Here is a 16,419-nt window from a genome sequence, read left to right as displayed (position 1 = left end):
GAGTAAAGCATAGTCTCAGGATGGTGGGACTGGCCCTATCAGGTAAAGGCCTGGAGAGAATGAAAAACACTGACATTCCTGAGAGTAAGAGGACCTGCCTGACCACCTCCAGCTGGGACATCAGTTCTTTCCTGCCTTTGATGTGAACTGAACGCTGGCTCTTCCTGGGTGTTGAGTTGCCAGTATGTGGACTGGAGTGAAGCCCTCGGATCTCCTGGGTCTCCAGCTTCCTGGTTGCGGATGTTGGGATCCCTCAAGCCTCTGCAATCATGTAAGCCAGGTCCTCATAGTAAATCTCTTCATATGTACACATTCTACTAGTCCTGTTTCTCTAGAATGTTCTATACATCCCTCTAACTTTTAACTTTGAGAGCTTTCAAAATATTGAAAAGTTAAGATAGTAACACAACCGCAGAAAGGTGATTACACTAATGATGCTTACGGCCGCACGTCACTGTCTTTGAAAGTGTCCCTCCGCGCTGCCTCTGGGCTCGGCTATGTGATTTGCTTAGGCTAGCGGGACAGCAGCACAGCTGATGTGAGCAGCAGCTTGAAAGCACGTGTTCCTTTTCTTCTTCCTCTCTGGGCCTCCCAGCACTGCCAGGAAGACACCCCCGGCCAGCCTGGTCACAGGACGGGAGGGATCACGGAGGAGAGCTGAGCTCTGCCAGCCCTGATCACCTCCGTCCAGCCAGGCTGCAGCGCACCTACCAGCTGCTGACAGGTGCGTACGCAGAGCCAGACTGCCTCTGCGGAGCTGCCGGCCGATGACCCAGGGGCTTGCAAAAAAATCAAAAGTAATTATCGTTTTAAGTTTGGGGAGTGTTTCTTAACACAGACAGACACCACAATAAATACTTATTTATCTTTGCCTAGATTTACCTATTATCAACCTTTTGCCATATTTGATGTATTCTTTGTATATTTCCGAAACATTCGAACATTGCCTCCGTTATGACACCTCCGTTGCACATAGTCTGGCATCTGTCTCCTAGGAAACAAGGCCATCCTCTGGCATAACCCTACTGTCACTCTGAGTCACTTAATATTATTACAGTGATGTCGGGGCACCTGGGTGGCTTAGTTGGTTAAGCGTGCGACTTCGGCTCAGGTCACGATCTCACAGTTTGTGAGTTCAAGACTTGCGTCAGCCTCTGTGCTGACGGCTGGGGGCCTGGAGCCTGCTTCAGGTTCTGTGTCTCCTTCTCCTTCTGCCCCTCCCCCACCTGTGCTCTGTCTCTCGCTCTCAAAAATAAATGTAAAAAAAAATATTTTTAATATTATTACAGTGATGTCTAATGTACAGCCCATGTTCCAACTTCCCCAATCACCCCAATACGTCTTTTGTAGCTGTTTAACTTCTTGTTTTAGTTCCAGGGTCGAATTAGAATCATCCCAGCACACTGCCCACTTCTACAATCCTGTCCCCATACCCAGAGGCTTATAGGCTCCACTGATGTCCGACCTTGAGGGTGGGGGCAGGGCAGGCACACCGTCTAGGTGCAGACTTCCAGATCGCCTCTTCCCAGCTGCGTGACCTTGGAAAGTGACCTCCCGTTCCCCGTCCTTGGGCGGCTTATATACAAAACGGGTATGTTATTAACATCCTCCTCATGGGGTTATGGTGAGCATCTCGTGAATTACACACAGAGTGGGACCTACATTGTAAACCGCTGTGCTTATGTTAATGAGCTTTGTGACAGAGAGGATCCTCAGTACTTTGTGTCTGCTGACCAAAGTGTGTGTCACCACACACCTTTCCACGGGCTTCCGGAGCAGTAGCGTGTGGGTCCATTTAGCAGGGAAAGTGCGGTCTAGGTTCCCTTTCTGATAATCCCGATGTAGACCAAAGGGGGCTGCACCTTCTGGCAAAAGTGCATCCAGTCCTGGCTTTTCCTCTGACTTGCTGTGTGGCCTTGGGCAAGTCACTTGCTCCCTGGTCCCCCCCAATTTGCCCCCCTTCCTCCCTCCATCCTTTCTTCCTCCTTCCTTCTTTCCTTCTTCCAATTGTATTGATGGAAGGTCCCCCCCACCTGTTCCATTTTTTCCTCTTTGAATTTGGAAGCTCTAATCCATGCTATTTTTATTCTCTTGTAATTACCCTAGAAACGAATCACGCATTCTTAGGTTATAATTGCCAGCCATGAGTTCTGTCTTCGCATTCTGCCTACGCAATCCTAGTGACTTAATGTGCTTTCACTCTGGTTGCCTGTATTTTGATTTTGATTTTGCTTGTCTTAACGACACAAATGAAACATTTCAAATCATCAATGTTTGTTTAAATTTACTCACGTGAGGGGCGCCTGGGTGGCTCAGTAGGTTGAGCGTCCGACTTCGGCTCAGGTCATGATCTCGCGGTCTGTGAGTTCGAACCCCACCTCGGGCTCTGTGCTGACAGCTCAGAGCCTGAAGTTTGATTCTGATTCTGTGTCTCCCTCTCTCACTGCTCCTCTCCTGTTCATACTCTCTCTCCCTGCCCCATCTGTGTCTCTCAAAAATAATAAACATTTAAAAATTTTAAATAAATTTACCCATGTGTTTACTATTTCTTCTGCTCACCTCAGCCCTTCTTGCTGGGCTCATTTCCCTTTTTTCCCCTGAAAATCATGCTTTTAGAACTTTTCTTTAGGGACGGCCCTGTTTGTAAACTCAGACAGCTTTCATGTGTCTGCAAATGCCTTTATTTTGCTCCCTTTCTTAAAAAACGAATTTCAAAGGTGATGGAATTCTCAGGAGACCCCTTGTCTCGCGTTTTGAAGGTGTTTCTCCACTGTGTCTGGACTTCCAGGGTTTCTCTGAGTGCCCGACATCAATCCACGGGACGTTCCTCTTTGGGTAATTTCTCTTTTATCTCTGGCTGCTTTCAAGATTCTCTCTTTGTCTAGGATACTCTGTGGTTTCCCTGCCTCGTGTGTAGGTGGGGCTCTCTTTTCATTCGTCCTGCTTGGGACTCACAGAGTTCTCCGACTCACAGCGTTGGAGGCTTTCCAGGTCTGCAAAACTCTTAGCTCTTTTCTCTCTCCCTTATTCTCTCCAGCATCTCCTGCAGCTCTGACGAGGTTCTTGTTGCATCTTCTCGTTTAACCCCCGTGTCTGTGTCCCTCCATCTCTCCTCTGCATTTCGTCTCTGCCTCTCTCTGCTCACTGCCTTCTGCGGAAGGCTTTTTATCTCTTTAATTTTTTACACCCCAGGGTACCAACTCTATTCTCAGTGAGGTCTCATCTTCTGTTGGGCCCATTAACTTAGTTTCCTGTTTCAATTATTCTACTGCTCATTTCTAGATATTTTATTTGATTCTTTTTAAGACCTGGAGGCTTTCATCATCTCCTCCTCCTCTGTCATACTTACGGCATCCATGTTTACAGTTTTTTTTTTATAATGTTTATTTATTTTTGAGACAGAGAGAGACAGAGCATGTGAACTGGGGAGGGGTAGAGAGAGAGGGAGACACAGGATCTGAAACAGGCTCCAGGCTCTGAGCTGTCAGCGCAGAGCCCGACACGGGGCTCAAACCCACAAACTGCGAGATCATGACCTGAGCCGAAGTCGGACGCTCAACTGGCTGAGCCGCCCAGGCGCCCCTCCACACTTACAGTTTAACACACTCACGTATTTATTTTGTGTTCTAGATCGGACAGTTCCAACATTTCCCATCTTTGCAAGTCCGGTTTGTTACTGTCTCTGCTGACGGTTGCTCATGGTGGCTTCCTTCCTTGTGTGTTTCGGCTTTGGAACGTGCGCCTGTGTTTCTCAGAACTTGTTTTCCGTAGAAATTCTTGCAGGCCTGGGTTTAAGAGGGTGTTTCTCTAGAGAAGGCTTGTTTACACTTCTGTCTGCATGTGGCTTTTTAGGCCACGTGAGTGGAACAACTCCTGGCCCCAAGCCCAAGTGAGGGCAAGCTTATGGGTAAGAATTCTCACAGAGGGGGGTTTTAAAAATATAATCTTTAAAAGTGTATTTATTTTAATCTATTACAAAGTTATAAAAGCATTGTAAAATGCAAACCTGAAAATAAAATAAAATACAATAAAAGTGCATTTATTTTAGAGAGAGAGAGAGTATAACCATTCAGTGAGGGAGGGGGCAGAGGAAGAGGGAGAGAATCCTCCGTGTGGAGCCTGAGTCGGGGCTTAATTTCACAAACCCGGAGATGATGACCTGAGCTGAGATCAAGAGTCAGACTCTCAACCCACTGAGCCCCCCGGGAGCCCCCAGGAGAGTTTTACTCGCCATTTTCCCCATCTCACCAAAGTCACAGCAGGCTTTCCTTAGCTCATGTTGGGAGGAGCCTACTTTATGCAGTGGCAGCAGACTTGAATTCCACTCAGGCTCAGACCTTGTCCCCCTAACTCAGTGTATCGGGCCCAGGCTGTGGGTTGGCCAGGCGCCCCCGAGGAGATGCTCTCTTGACTCTTTGGCATGGCATTTCTTATTCTTTCTGACCTCGGAAGGGTTTCTTTACTTTCCCACCAGCCTGTCCATGCATTAAAAAAATCTTTTAATTTGTACATTCAGCAATTCTAAGTGTCCTGTATTGGGAAGATATATAAAGGTTAGAAATCAGTCCTATGGCCCAGTTTTATTTGTTCTTCATTCATTCCCTTATTTGTACAACTATTTCCTTGAACACCTACTAGGAGCCAAGGTTGAGCACCACCGACCTTGAGCCCCACCCTCTACAGTCCTGGGTTAGGCACGAGGAGTACAGAGACCGGCAAGGCACATTGGCTGTTCTTGGAAGTGCACCACGAATGAAGTAAAGGGCCTTAAAATCTAAAAACGGGAGGTTTTGGGGGAAAATCATTCAAATCCTACAAATTAAAAATTGCTGCCATTTAGCCAGCACTTCCGCTGAGCCAATCTGCCAAAAGCTCCATGTATATCATTTTATCACCTTCTCTTGACAACCCATAAAGGAGCCACTGATGGGGGAAACTGAGGCACAGAGAACTTAAAGAACTGGCCCAATATCACACAGTTGCAAGGTAGTCGAGCCATAACTGGAAACCAGGCTGTCTGGCTTAGGAACTGGGGTCTTACCTCTGGGTTAAGGGATGGTTCCTGCCTTGAAGATGTTCCCATCCCCCAATCCTTACCTCCTCCCTCAACACCTGGGCCAGTGACTCCCTGGCCGGTGCTTCCTCGCCCATTCCAGGCCATGGAACCCAGGCCAGACCCGGACTGGGGCACGACTCCCTCCGAGCCGGAGCCGTGCTTAGAAAGACCTCCTCTCTGCCAAGAAGCAGCTCCATAAAAAGGATGGTGAGGGCGGCCTCATTAATATTCTTTCCTTCTGTCACTTTGGCAGGGAACAGGGAGCCCTGGGGGAGCAGCATTGTGCCTGTGGCAGGAGGAAGGTCTTGTGGCATCATGGTGAGGGTGGGTTTAGCCTAGCAGAGGGGTCAGGCTGGGTGGGGGCTCGGGGGTCCTCAGGAGGTGCTCTCTGAAGGATGGGAAGGGATGGCTTGGAACGGATGAAGGGTGGGGGACTGGGTACCCACCCCCAGGAGATCAGAACTGTGGCTGCCTCCCAGCTGGAGCTGATTCCTCTGGGCCCACAGAGGTGGGGCAGGAGATTTTCTTTACAACCAACTCAACCTGTGGTCACACCTGCAACCGTATACTCCCTGAAGAGGGGCCCGGGAAGTCTGAGTCATCTCTTTGTCCCCAGCACACTGAGCCAAAAGCCTGGCTCTTAACTATAAATATCCGTTGAACAGATCATGGCTATATGCATTAACATTTTTTTAAAAATTACATGTGCTCACTCTGAATATATGCTCATTATGTAATTCAAGCACTAAAGAAGCATGTTGTGGGGAAAAAGTGAAATTCCTTCCTTTATCCCACCCCCTTCTCATCCTCTCACAAAGGTAACCACTGAGGGCAATCTGGTGTGTCTCCGGCCAGTCGGCTTGCCAGGATGCATGCATTTGTATGCCCATGGAGCAGACCACCCCCCATGCCTGCGTGCACACGCGTGTGCAAGCTCGCGCACACACGCATTCCACTCCCATCGTTGCTTTGGCACCCACATGTCCGCAAGGACCCCCAGTCTCCCCCTCCTCCTGTTGCTAGGTCACGTGGCCCCCTGGGCTCGCAGGGACTCTGGACAGGATGGCCGATGCTCCCCCATTTCCACCATGGGGCAGAGGGCAGAGGAGGCTGGAGAGGCGGGGGAGGGGGGTGGGGAGGAGATCTCCGAAGGGTAGAGAGAGAAATCAAAAGACCCAGGAGAGTGTCTGTATATTCAAGGAGAACCTTCTCGGGAGCCTTCCCTTCTTCCCCCCGCTCCCCACGTCAGCCCTCCTGCCCCCACCCAACAGGGTCCCAGCCTCGCATCATCTGCTCTGATCTGGAACCCCGTGCAGAGGTCTCAGCTTGCTCTGAAGGCTTGTCATGTCTGTGTTTAATGAAGTTTAATTATCTTCCAAGATTCAATGAATAATTATAAATCTTTTCAAGATGCAATCACACGGGTTCATGCTTCATTAACGGTGGAAAATCAATTGTAATTCACGTAATTCCTCTCTTCTGGAGATCAGTCTGTTTGTACACGCGCTCCCCCTTCTCATCCTGCTTTGTCTGCCTCAAGAAGTACATCAGATGCTTGGCTTTTTCCTTTGGAATTGATGAGCCTTCGTTGGGGGGCAGGGGGAGGGGAGGAGAGCAAAGCCTAGGTGGAGGGGGGGAGGAGAGAGAGAAAGAGAGAGAAGGATGGTCCCAATGGGGGGCAGGCCCAGGTAGATATTTCTAGGAGGCAAGGAGAGCTGAGAAAGTGTGGGGGAGGGGCGTGGGGCGATGAGAGAGAGGTCTCTTCAAAGCCACAAGAAAGCAGAGTGTTTCTTAATCTTTTCACCGGGAGAGGTCATAGACCCCTTTGAACATCTGATGAACGCTATTGCCTGATACCCCTTTAAAATTTGCCCAGAGCATCTTGTGGACAATTTGGGATGTTAGGTCCCAAGACCCCTCCCGGCAGCCACTCAGGCCTCCTAAATTCCCAGGTAACTCAGAAAAGACAAGACAAAGCTGCTTCTTAGAAACTTGGGATCTTCCTCTATCTCGGAGAAATCGAGGGGCTCTGCTGGGTGCCACCTGAAGCTCATCTCCAAGAGCAAGTATATCCTGGATTTTTCCAGCCCACAGAGAGCCCTGGTGAAGGGCACTTTTCCAGAGACTCCTCTTCAAGACATCTGTGGCCCAAGCTCTTCCGGCCAACACAGCCTCTTTGCTGCCAAGACTCAGGTCTTGCTCTTAAAGGTGGCAAGGTCCCCACATTTACAAAGGAGAGGGGAGAGGGATCTTGGGGGACCACAAGGACACAGGGAAGTCCTCACCCAACCAGACCAATGGAGAGAGCCAAGGGAAGGAAGCCTTTGTGCAGAGACCTGGACCCTTGAAAGTAGGCAGAGAATGTGGGCTCCGTGCCCCCCGCGGCTGGTCCGATTTCCTCCCTGGGCTGTAGCTCAAAGCCTCTAAGCAACGCCATCCAGTAGAACCTTCTGTGATGGTGAAAGTGTTCTCACACTGTCCAATACAGCCGCCACCAGCCGTATGTGGCCATTTGAGTTTAAATTAATTGAAATCCGGGGCGCCTGGGTGGCTCAGTCGGTTAACCTTCTAACTTCAGTTCAGGTCATGATCTCATGGTTGGTTCATCAGTTCAAGCCCCACATCAGGTTCTGTGCTTGGAGCCTGGAGCCTGCTTTGGATTCTGTGTCTCCCTCTCTCTCTGCCCTTCCCCCCCTCATTCTCTCTCCCTCTCTCTCTCAAAAATAAATAAATATTGAAAAAATTTTAAAAAATAAATTGAAATCAAAGGGAATTAACAATTCAGTTCTTCAGCTGCATTAGCCATATTTGTTTTTTAAATTATTTCTTTATTTATTTTGAGAGGGAGGAGTGGGGGAGAGAGAGAGAATCCTAAGCAGAGCCTGACACTGGGCTCAATCTCATCAACCGCGAGATCAAGATAAAGGTGATTTAACAGAAAGCCTTTATTTTATGTTCAATTTACTGTTTTAACCATTTTTTTAAAGTTTATTTATTTATTTGAGGGAGAGAGAGAGAGCAAGTCGTGTGAAGGGCAGAGAAAAAGAGAGAGAGAGGAGAGAGAGAGGGAGAAAGAGAATCCCAAGCAGGCTTTACACTGTCAGCGCAGAGCCTGATGCAGGGGGTCAAACTCATGAACTGTGAGATCATGAATCAGACGCTTAACCTACTGAAACACACAGGTGCCCCTGCATTAGCCACATTTCAAGCGCTCAGCCACACGTGGCCAGTGGCTGGTCTGTCAGACAACACAGGTCTACAACATGTCCACCATCGCAGCAAGTTCCTCGGGACCACGCAGCTCTGGGGTCCTCATGCATGCTAGCGCCCATCAGGCAGCAGAGCGGCCTCTAGGTCTTATGTTACACGTCTCTGATCTGGACCTGTATTAGCTTCCGTCTGCTGCTGCAATAAATTACCACAGACTCAGTGGCTTCAAGCAATACAGATTTCTTATCATGATTCTGAAGGTCAGAAGTCCACCATGGAGGGGCCCCTAGTGGGGGCAGTCAGTTGAGTGAAGACTTCGGCTCAGGTCATGATCTCACGGTTTCTGAGTCTGAGCCCTGTGTCGGGCTCTGTGCTGACGACAGCTCAGAGCCTGGAGCCGGCTTGGGATTCTGTGTCTCCTTCTCTCTCTGTCCCTCCTCCACTCATCCTCTGTCTCTCTCTCCCTCAAAAATAAATAAACGTTAAAAAAATTTAAAGAAGCCCAGCATGGATCTTACTGGGTGAAAATCAAGGTCTTGGCGTGCCTGAGTACCATCTGCCTTCTCGCCTTTTCCGGTGTCCGGGGCCAACCGCCTTCCTTGGCTCTGGCCCCGTCTTCCATTTTGTCACCACAGTTAGGGCAGTCTTCCCTTTTAAGGACTTAGGTGGTTAGGTTGGACCCATCCTGATAACCCAGGATAATCTCCCCAGCTCAAGGCCCTTAACTTAATCACATCTGCCGATATCATTTTTCTAGGTGGGGACCCTGAGATCCAGAGAGGAGAAAGGACTTCTTTTCCTCTCCCGACTTTCTGACGTGGCGATGCAAATGTCTGTCCTTTTGCCTTCATTTGGGCCGTTTCTGCATCTTCAGATGCAGTGGATGCTCGTCGAGTATCTGCTGACTGATTGTGACCTTGGCTAGCCCGGTGAGGTGCGTTCTTCCTCCCCCCCCCCTCCATTTACAGAGGAGGAAAGCGAGGTGGAGAAGGACCAGGAGGAGACCCGGGACCCACCCAACCCCATCTGGAGAGTCGTTCTCCCAAGAAAAGGCGTCCTGGCAGCAGCTCAGGCTCTGGCAGGCCAGGACGGGGCTGGGCTGCCGACAGCTGCTCGGATTCTGAGCTAGACGAGCAGGAGCCGTGACTCCCGCCTAATGAACGACTCTTCAGCACTTATGTTTCTGCTAATCAATTGGCACGTCATTAGCCCACGTACAGATTGCCTCTGTTCTAAATGCAATGCAAATGTAATCGGTTCCCTTAGGCCTGGTGGGCAGGGTCCCACCATCCTTAGGCTCCCCTCCCAGGAGAGGCTGGCCCCCCCTCCCCCAGACTGCAGGCCCTGTTGGTGCACAGGGTGGGGGGTGGAGGGGCTGGACTGGGGCTGGGGGAAGAAATAACCCACCTGTGCTCGCCCAGTGGTTGGGGTAGGGCCCTGCCTCCGAGCTGGGAATTTACAGGGCGAGGAGGCCATGAGGACAGGAATCCGTGTTTGTTTGTGGCTTGGGCAGCGGTGGAGTCATGGGTCCTCCAAGAAGCCGTTCTCTCTGCACGGGCTCACTGAGACCCCAAGGGCCTCACGGAGAAGCAGTGTGGGACCACGGTGTCTGGAATCATCTCCTTCCCCCACACCTCTTGCCAGCCGCACCCCTCACACCCTCATGCTTCACAATGAAGAAACACCACCTACATTGCAGGAGGGTTGTGAGAATGACATCCGACGTGCCCAGGATGTGACGCCATGATCACATCTCACGTTTGTTAATGGCTTACACGCGCCAGGCCTTGCTCTGTTTTGCATCCATTATTTCATTCCATTTTTACAACGGTACTGTAAAGTAGTTATGGTTACCCCCATTTTACAGATAAGCAGGTTGAGGCACAGAGAGTAGGTAATTTACCCAAGGTCACATTGCCAGGAGCAGTAGAGCCAGGATTAAAGCCCAGATTGTCTGTCTACACAGTGTGTGTTTGTAAATCCTCACCAGGCTATACCCTCTCTGAACATGCAGCCTCCCCCCGGCCCTCCCAAATGTCCCCGCTTTCCCCCGTACGCCCTGAGGACGGCCAGGCTGAAACTGCCTCCTGAGGTCTGTTATCTGTCCCCTGGGAAACGGTAGGACCTTCCTGGTTTCTGGAGTTGAGGGTAGGCTGGCCCCATGAGGGCAGCTTATGGGTTATTAGCGGGTCACATGGTCTGAACATCGGTCATCTGATTGGCAGAACCCAGTTTGCCCCCAGAACCCTGGTTGCAAGGGGGTCTGCAAAGTCTGGTTTTCTGGTTTTGGTTGTGTGGCCCCTATGGTCCTGGGACCCACACCAGAAGGACGTGGAACCTTGCCTTTGGTTCATCTTATGCAAAGGAGCAAAGAGCCTCTGCCGCCTCCATGCTCCTGCTTTCTCTCTGCCCTGACCTCTTCCGTCTTAGGACTTTTTTTTCTGTTTTTTATTTATTTTTGAGAGAGAGAGACAGCACGAGCAGGGGAGGGTCAGAGAGAGATGGAGACACAGACTCTGAAGCAGGCTCCAGGCTCTGAGCTAGCAGTCAGCACAGAGCCCGATGTGGGCCTTGAACCCACAACTGAGCCGAAGCCACCCAGGCGCCCCTCGTCTTAGGACTTTGATATGAAGCACGGCAAAGCCAGAGTTCCATCTAGGCCGGCGCCGTCTCTCTTCTGTGACATGTAACAAGTCACCTAACATCTCTGACCTCATAACTCCCACCTGTGAATCGGCAAATAGTAGGACCTTCCTGGAAGTTGTTGTTGCGAGGATTATTGAGATTATGTAATGCCAAGGTTCCAGCCCACCCCCGCCCCCGAGCCAGCCCAGAGTCTGCACACTTGCCACACTTCCTAAATGTCACGGCAGCAACAGCTACCACGGCCACCTCTTCTATGCCTCTTCCTCCACTGTTGCCCCCCCCACCCCGGGTTAACCAGACAGTTGTCACTGGAGCTGAATTATATCATGTTTCCAAAGTGATACCTGTGGATTGACTGAATTGTGTCCCTGCCCCAAGCCCCTTCCTCTGAGTGGCAGCGGACAGCAGCAGTGTCTGGTGGTTATGTGGGGAGGGTTACGTGGGGAGGGTGAAGGTCAGAACTTCCTGGAACCCCTGGCAATGTGGGTCCCTGCCAGCAGCTAGGTCCCTGGGGAAGAGGAACGTGACTCTGGCTGGCCTAGCAGGTGGTCAAACAGGACAAATCCAACCAAATTCATTTGCTCAGTTATTGCTAAGTAACACACACACATGCACGCACACACACACACACACGCACACACACATGCACACACATGCACACACACACACAGAACGAACTACATGAGCCTTCCTCTCTACCTGGCTAAAACCTTCCCATCTTAGACTCACTGAGGGGTTGCCTCCTGCAGGAAGCCCTCCTTGACTGCCCGAGCTCATCTCAAGTTTTGGGTTGGTTGGTTTGATTTTCCCTAACTAGCACCACAGTCTGCTTGCCACCCTGCCATGTAGCTCAGTTGTGAGCATATTCAAGCAACATGTCACTAATAACCATTGAAGTGCCAACCCCTGTGAGTAATTTGCTTTAAAAAAAAAAGATCAAACAGAGTAGATTTAATATTCTCTCTCTAATAAGGTCGCTGTCACTCATCCCACGTGCCTCCTTGCAGGCAGGAGGGCAGGGGCATTATATCTGGGAACAGCTTGCCCCCCCCAGAACTGTCTCATCACTGTGGCAGCCCGAGGGTCACAAATGGTCAGGGCGATTGTGAGCGACCATGGGGTGTGTGCACTGCAAGTTTATAGCTACATCCATTGCCGTTTACATGCTGGGTTTTATTAAACTCTGGGTGAGCTCGGGCGGGGGAAGTATTGAACTGCTTGTAATGAGGAGAGTGAACCCCCCTGGAGCATTTTCCCACACCCCGGATGCGACGGCCAGAAGTCTACGTGCTCCAGGATCTTAAACCTCCCACGGACCTCTGAAGTCAGTTCCATTAGTCCCCATTTCTGAGAGGAAAGCTGATGCTTGGAGAAGTGGAGACACTCACTCAAGTTCACGCAGAAACTTGCTCGAGGTTGCACAGCTGCTGGGCCGGAAAGCAAGGAGGTGAGCCCATAGCTTGCTTTTTAAACTTCTTATAAGTGGTGCCTGGGTGGCTCAGTCAGTCGAGCATCTGACTTCAGCTCAGGCCATGATCTCACTGTTCATGGGTTCGAGCCCCGTGTCAGGCTCTGTGCCGACAGCTCAGGGCCTGGAGCCTGCTTCAGATTCTGTGTCTCCCCCTCTATCTGACCTCCCTGCTCATGCTTCCCCTTTCTCGCTCTCTCTTTTTCTCTCAAAAATAAATAAAACATTAAAAAATATTTTTAATAAAAAAAAAATAAACTTCTTGCAAGACCAACATGGAGCCCCCTGCCTCCCCTCGCTCACCCACCCCCGGGAGCCCGGCACCATCAGGCAGACAGCCTGACCGGCCAAGCCCAGCGCAGGGGACGCTGCCTCCCCGGGCAAAGCTGCTATGTCCCCACTCAAGGGCAGCGCTCCGGTGACTCCCTCCCCTCGCTTTCCCCTGCATCATCTCTTTTGTCTCTCCTGGGTCATTCCCAACACCATAAAGCATGCCGTTATCTCTTCCAGCTTAAGGAAATAATCTCTACACCGTGCTTTCCTCTCCTCCGCCTCCTGATTTCTCCTTCCCTTTCCAGCAAAACTCCTTGAACGAGCTGTCTAGCTGCCTTCAATCCCTTTCCTCCCGAGTCCGCCCAGGCAGGCTCTCGTCCCATCGCTCCATCAAAACCGTTCTTGCCAAGGTGACCCCCTCATTGCTAAGTGCAGTGGTCGGTCCTTGGTTCTCTTTGGACTTGTCCAGTCCACTGTCAGCCATTTCCTCCTCCTTGAAACTGTTCTCTTGGCTTCCAGGAGAAGCCGAGGCTCCTGGTCTGCTTCTCTATGTCTCGGATGCTCCTTCTCTGTCTCGCTCGGTTCCTGGTCCTCCACCTGACCTGCGCCAGCACTCCGTCTTCAGAATTCTCCTTAACGACGCATGCCCTGCCCCGGGATGTTCTCGTTTGAGCCCGCTGCCTCCCACACCACGCCGACGCCAACGCTGATGACCCCAAATGTAGCCTCAGCCAGTACATCTCCTCAACTCCAGACTCCCATCCGGCCGCTCACACAGCATCTTTGCTTGGAGGACTAGAAGACCTTTCAAACGTAACGTACACAAAACGAAGTTGCTGGTCTTTCCCAAACTCTCTCCACCACCTTCTTCTCCATCCCAGGTGACCTTGGCTAACTGCCTCCTTCCAGTTGCACAAGCCAGAAGTGTTACAGTCATCCTGGACTCCTCTCCCTCCAGTACCTTCCATATCCAATCCCTTGGCAAATCTTGTCTCTGCTACTTTCCAAATGTGGCCGGGATCTGGTCACGTCTTCCCGTGGTTGTGACCTTCTGAGCACCCGTCATCTCTCACCTAGTTTATTGCCAACTGGTCTCTCTGCTTCAGCCCTTGGCTCCGTCGCTGTGTTCTTCACTCCACAGCCAGAGGGATCCTGTTAAAACATAAATCAAATCGGGATGCGTGGGTGGCTCAGTCAGTTAAAGATCTGACTTTGGCTCAGGTCATGATTTAGAGGTTCGTGGGTTCAAACTCTGCATTGGGCTCTGTGTTGACAGCTCAGAGCCTGGAGCCTGCTTCAGATTCTGTGTCTCCCTCTCTCTCTGCCCCTCCCCCTCTCATGCCTTGTCTCTCTCTCTCTCTCTCTCTCAAAAATAAACATTTAAAAAAATTAAAGAAAAACCATAAATCACATGACTTCTAAAAACCCCTTAAGTGGTTCCCATCTCAGTCAGAACCAAAGCCGAGGTATTATTACAACTTGCGAGGCTTCACAGGCTCTGACTTCCCCTCTCCTCTCTGACCACGTCACCTCCCACTTGACCCTTGTGCGTCCCACATCGGCTTCCTCCCCACTGTTCTTCAACCACCCTAGGCACATCCCTGCCCCAGGGCCTTTGCACTCGCTGCCCCCAATGCCTGCTATGGTCGTTCCCAGAAATCCACAAGCCTCGTTCCATCCCTCCCTTCAGTTTTTTAACTAAATGACCCTCTTCAGTGAAGCCTCTTTCCAAAACGTCAGCCTCTACCATCACGCCCATCCCTCTTCTGTGCTCTATTTTTTCTCCTCAGCACTCATACTGACACAAAATATATTTTATTGACTTGTGAGGTGATTGTCTGTGTCTCCCAATGGAATGTCAGATCCACGAGAGCAGGGACTTATATGCTTTTTTTTTTTTAAACTGCCATACACCAAGCCTTCGGCACCCAGTGCTCAATAAATATTTGTTAAAGGAATGAGTGAATAAATCCCCTCTCCTGTCCAATATCAACCAGTCCAATTATCCACAGGGACCCTGTTGCCCAGGGGTGGACGGGGTGGGGCAGGCTGAAGAGAATCCCATGCCAGCAGACGGGCTCTGAATACAAAGGGACCTTCCATGCATTCGATGAGAATATTAAAAAAGTTTGTTGGGCCAACTTGAATTTATATTTTCATATGCCACTGGAAAAAGTAGTTAAATATCTACTTATGATATTTAATTTATTAGTTTAATTACACACGTCTATTTAAAAGCACGTATCTGAAATTGGATGTGCTAATTTAGAAATGTGGATTTTCCACCCAGTGCATTTCATGAAATTATTTTCTTCAGGCTCCTCTCCAGGGACTCCCCCATCAGGTCTGGGGGTGTTGCCAGAGCCCCGTTCCCAGACCCGTTCTGATGTGGCCCTCGGAACATGGACGTTGCTTCCGTCCAGAGTGTCTGAGAGGAGGCACCTGTTGAGTCTCTGCGTGCTGCTGTCCCTAGAAATTTCGGCCAAGCTATGGGTGCCTGTTCTCTTCAGAATGAGAAGGTTTGGGTTTCCATGCATCCACGGGGGGGTGTGTTACCGCCCATAGCCGTCTGCCGAGAGGGTGACCAACTGTCGTGTCTTGTGTCCCAGGAAAACCAGCCCAAGTAGGTCACCCTGCTGCGTAGGGTGTGGCTTGTCCACAACCATATACCCTCGTAGTTCTGAGGTCCCACACCCAGGAACAGTCAATACGTTTGGGCCAGGTTATCGTCTTGCTTTATTTTTTTTTAAGTTTGTTTATTTTGAGAGAGAGACAGAGCACATGAGTGCGGGAGGGGCAGAGAGAAAAGGAGGGAGAGAGAATCCCAGGCAGGCTCCACGCTGCCAGTGCAGAGCCCGGATGCGGGGCTCCAGCCCAGGAACCCCAAGATCGTGACCTGAGCCAGCATCAAGAGCCAAAGTCAGATGCTTAACCGACTGAGCCCCCTGGGTGCCCCATCCCTTCTTGCTTTTTATACGCTGATTCACCTGGAGACTCTGTGAGGGACCCAAGCGAGCTCTGATTGAGGCCAATGTGTGTTATCTAAACAGTACATGTGGTGCAAGGGAAAGTATGGAGAGAGGACTCCCAAAAGAGGCTTTGTTAGGGCCCTGAAACACCCTATCGCCTTTTGGGGGTGGTTGTATGGATTCAGTAACGGGAATTCTCCCCACCTCCGGCTGCCCTCCCTGCCCCCACCCACCCAGCGGGGTCTGGAGTTCATCGCTCATTGCACCTGACTTCCCGCCTGAGGGGCCAGAATGACCGCCACTGTCTGCCAGGCTACAAACACCATCTCTGGGGCTTATCATGACTCATCTCCATTTTACAGATGGGAAAACTGAGGCTCTGAGAGGGGGAGAAGTGGCTTGCCCAAGTCCCTGCCTCTAGTACCCTCCCTGCTATGCCCACCTGGTGGAACTCTCATTCAGAGACCCTCCATTATCCCCTCCTTCCCCCCGCCCCGGCCATCATGTGGATGATTTGGGGCTTGCTCAGATTTAACCTCCAGCTAGAAGAAAGGTTTAGCCAAGCATTTGGCCCCCATTCCTGGTGCCCAGGCCCATGACCCAGCCCCCCAGACCCTTGGTCTTTGGGACCCAAACCCTGAGCCTCAGCTTCCAAAGGCCCACACCGGGGACAGTTTGGAGGAAATGTTTCCATACATCGGCTTCCAGGTTCCGGGCCCCACGACCTGCAGCATTCATTCTGAGCACAACACAGACGAGTGAGTTAAATTAGCCCCAGTTATGCGAACTGCTTGTTA

The 16,419-nt window shown here is 50.8% G+C and overlaps 1 protein-coding gene across 2 annotated transcripts in view; it reads left to right on the top strand.

Annotated features, from left to right (window-relative positions):
- The window catches only part of UBIAD1 (UbiA prenyltransferase domain containing 1), a 157,108-nt gene that overhangs the window by 114,751 nt on the left and 25,938 nt on the right, over window positions 1-16,419 (top strand). The gene's annotated exons all lie outside the window — the stretch shown is intronic.

Source organism: Suricata suricatta, chromosome 8 (genome assembly GCF_006229205.1).
Source record: "Suricata suricatta isolate VVHF042 chromosome 8, meerkat_22Aug2017_6uvM2_HiC, whole genome shotgun sequence".
Taxonomy (NCBI): domain Eukaryota; kingdom Metazoa; phylum Chordata; class Mammalia; order Carnivora; family Herpestidae; genus Suricata; species Suricata suricatta.
This window is presented reverse-complemented; position numbering and strand designations above follow the sequence as displayed.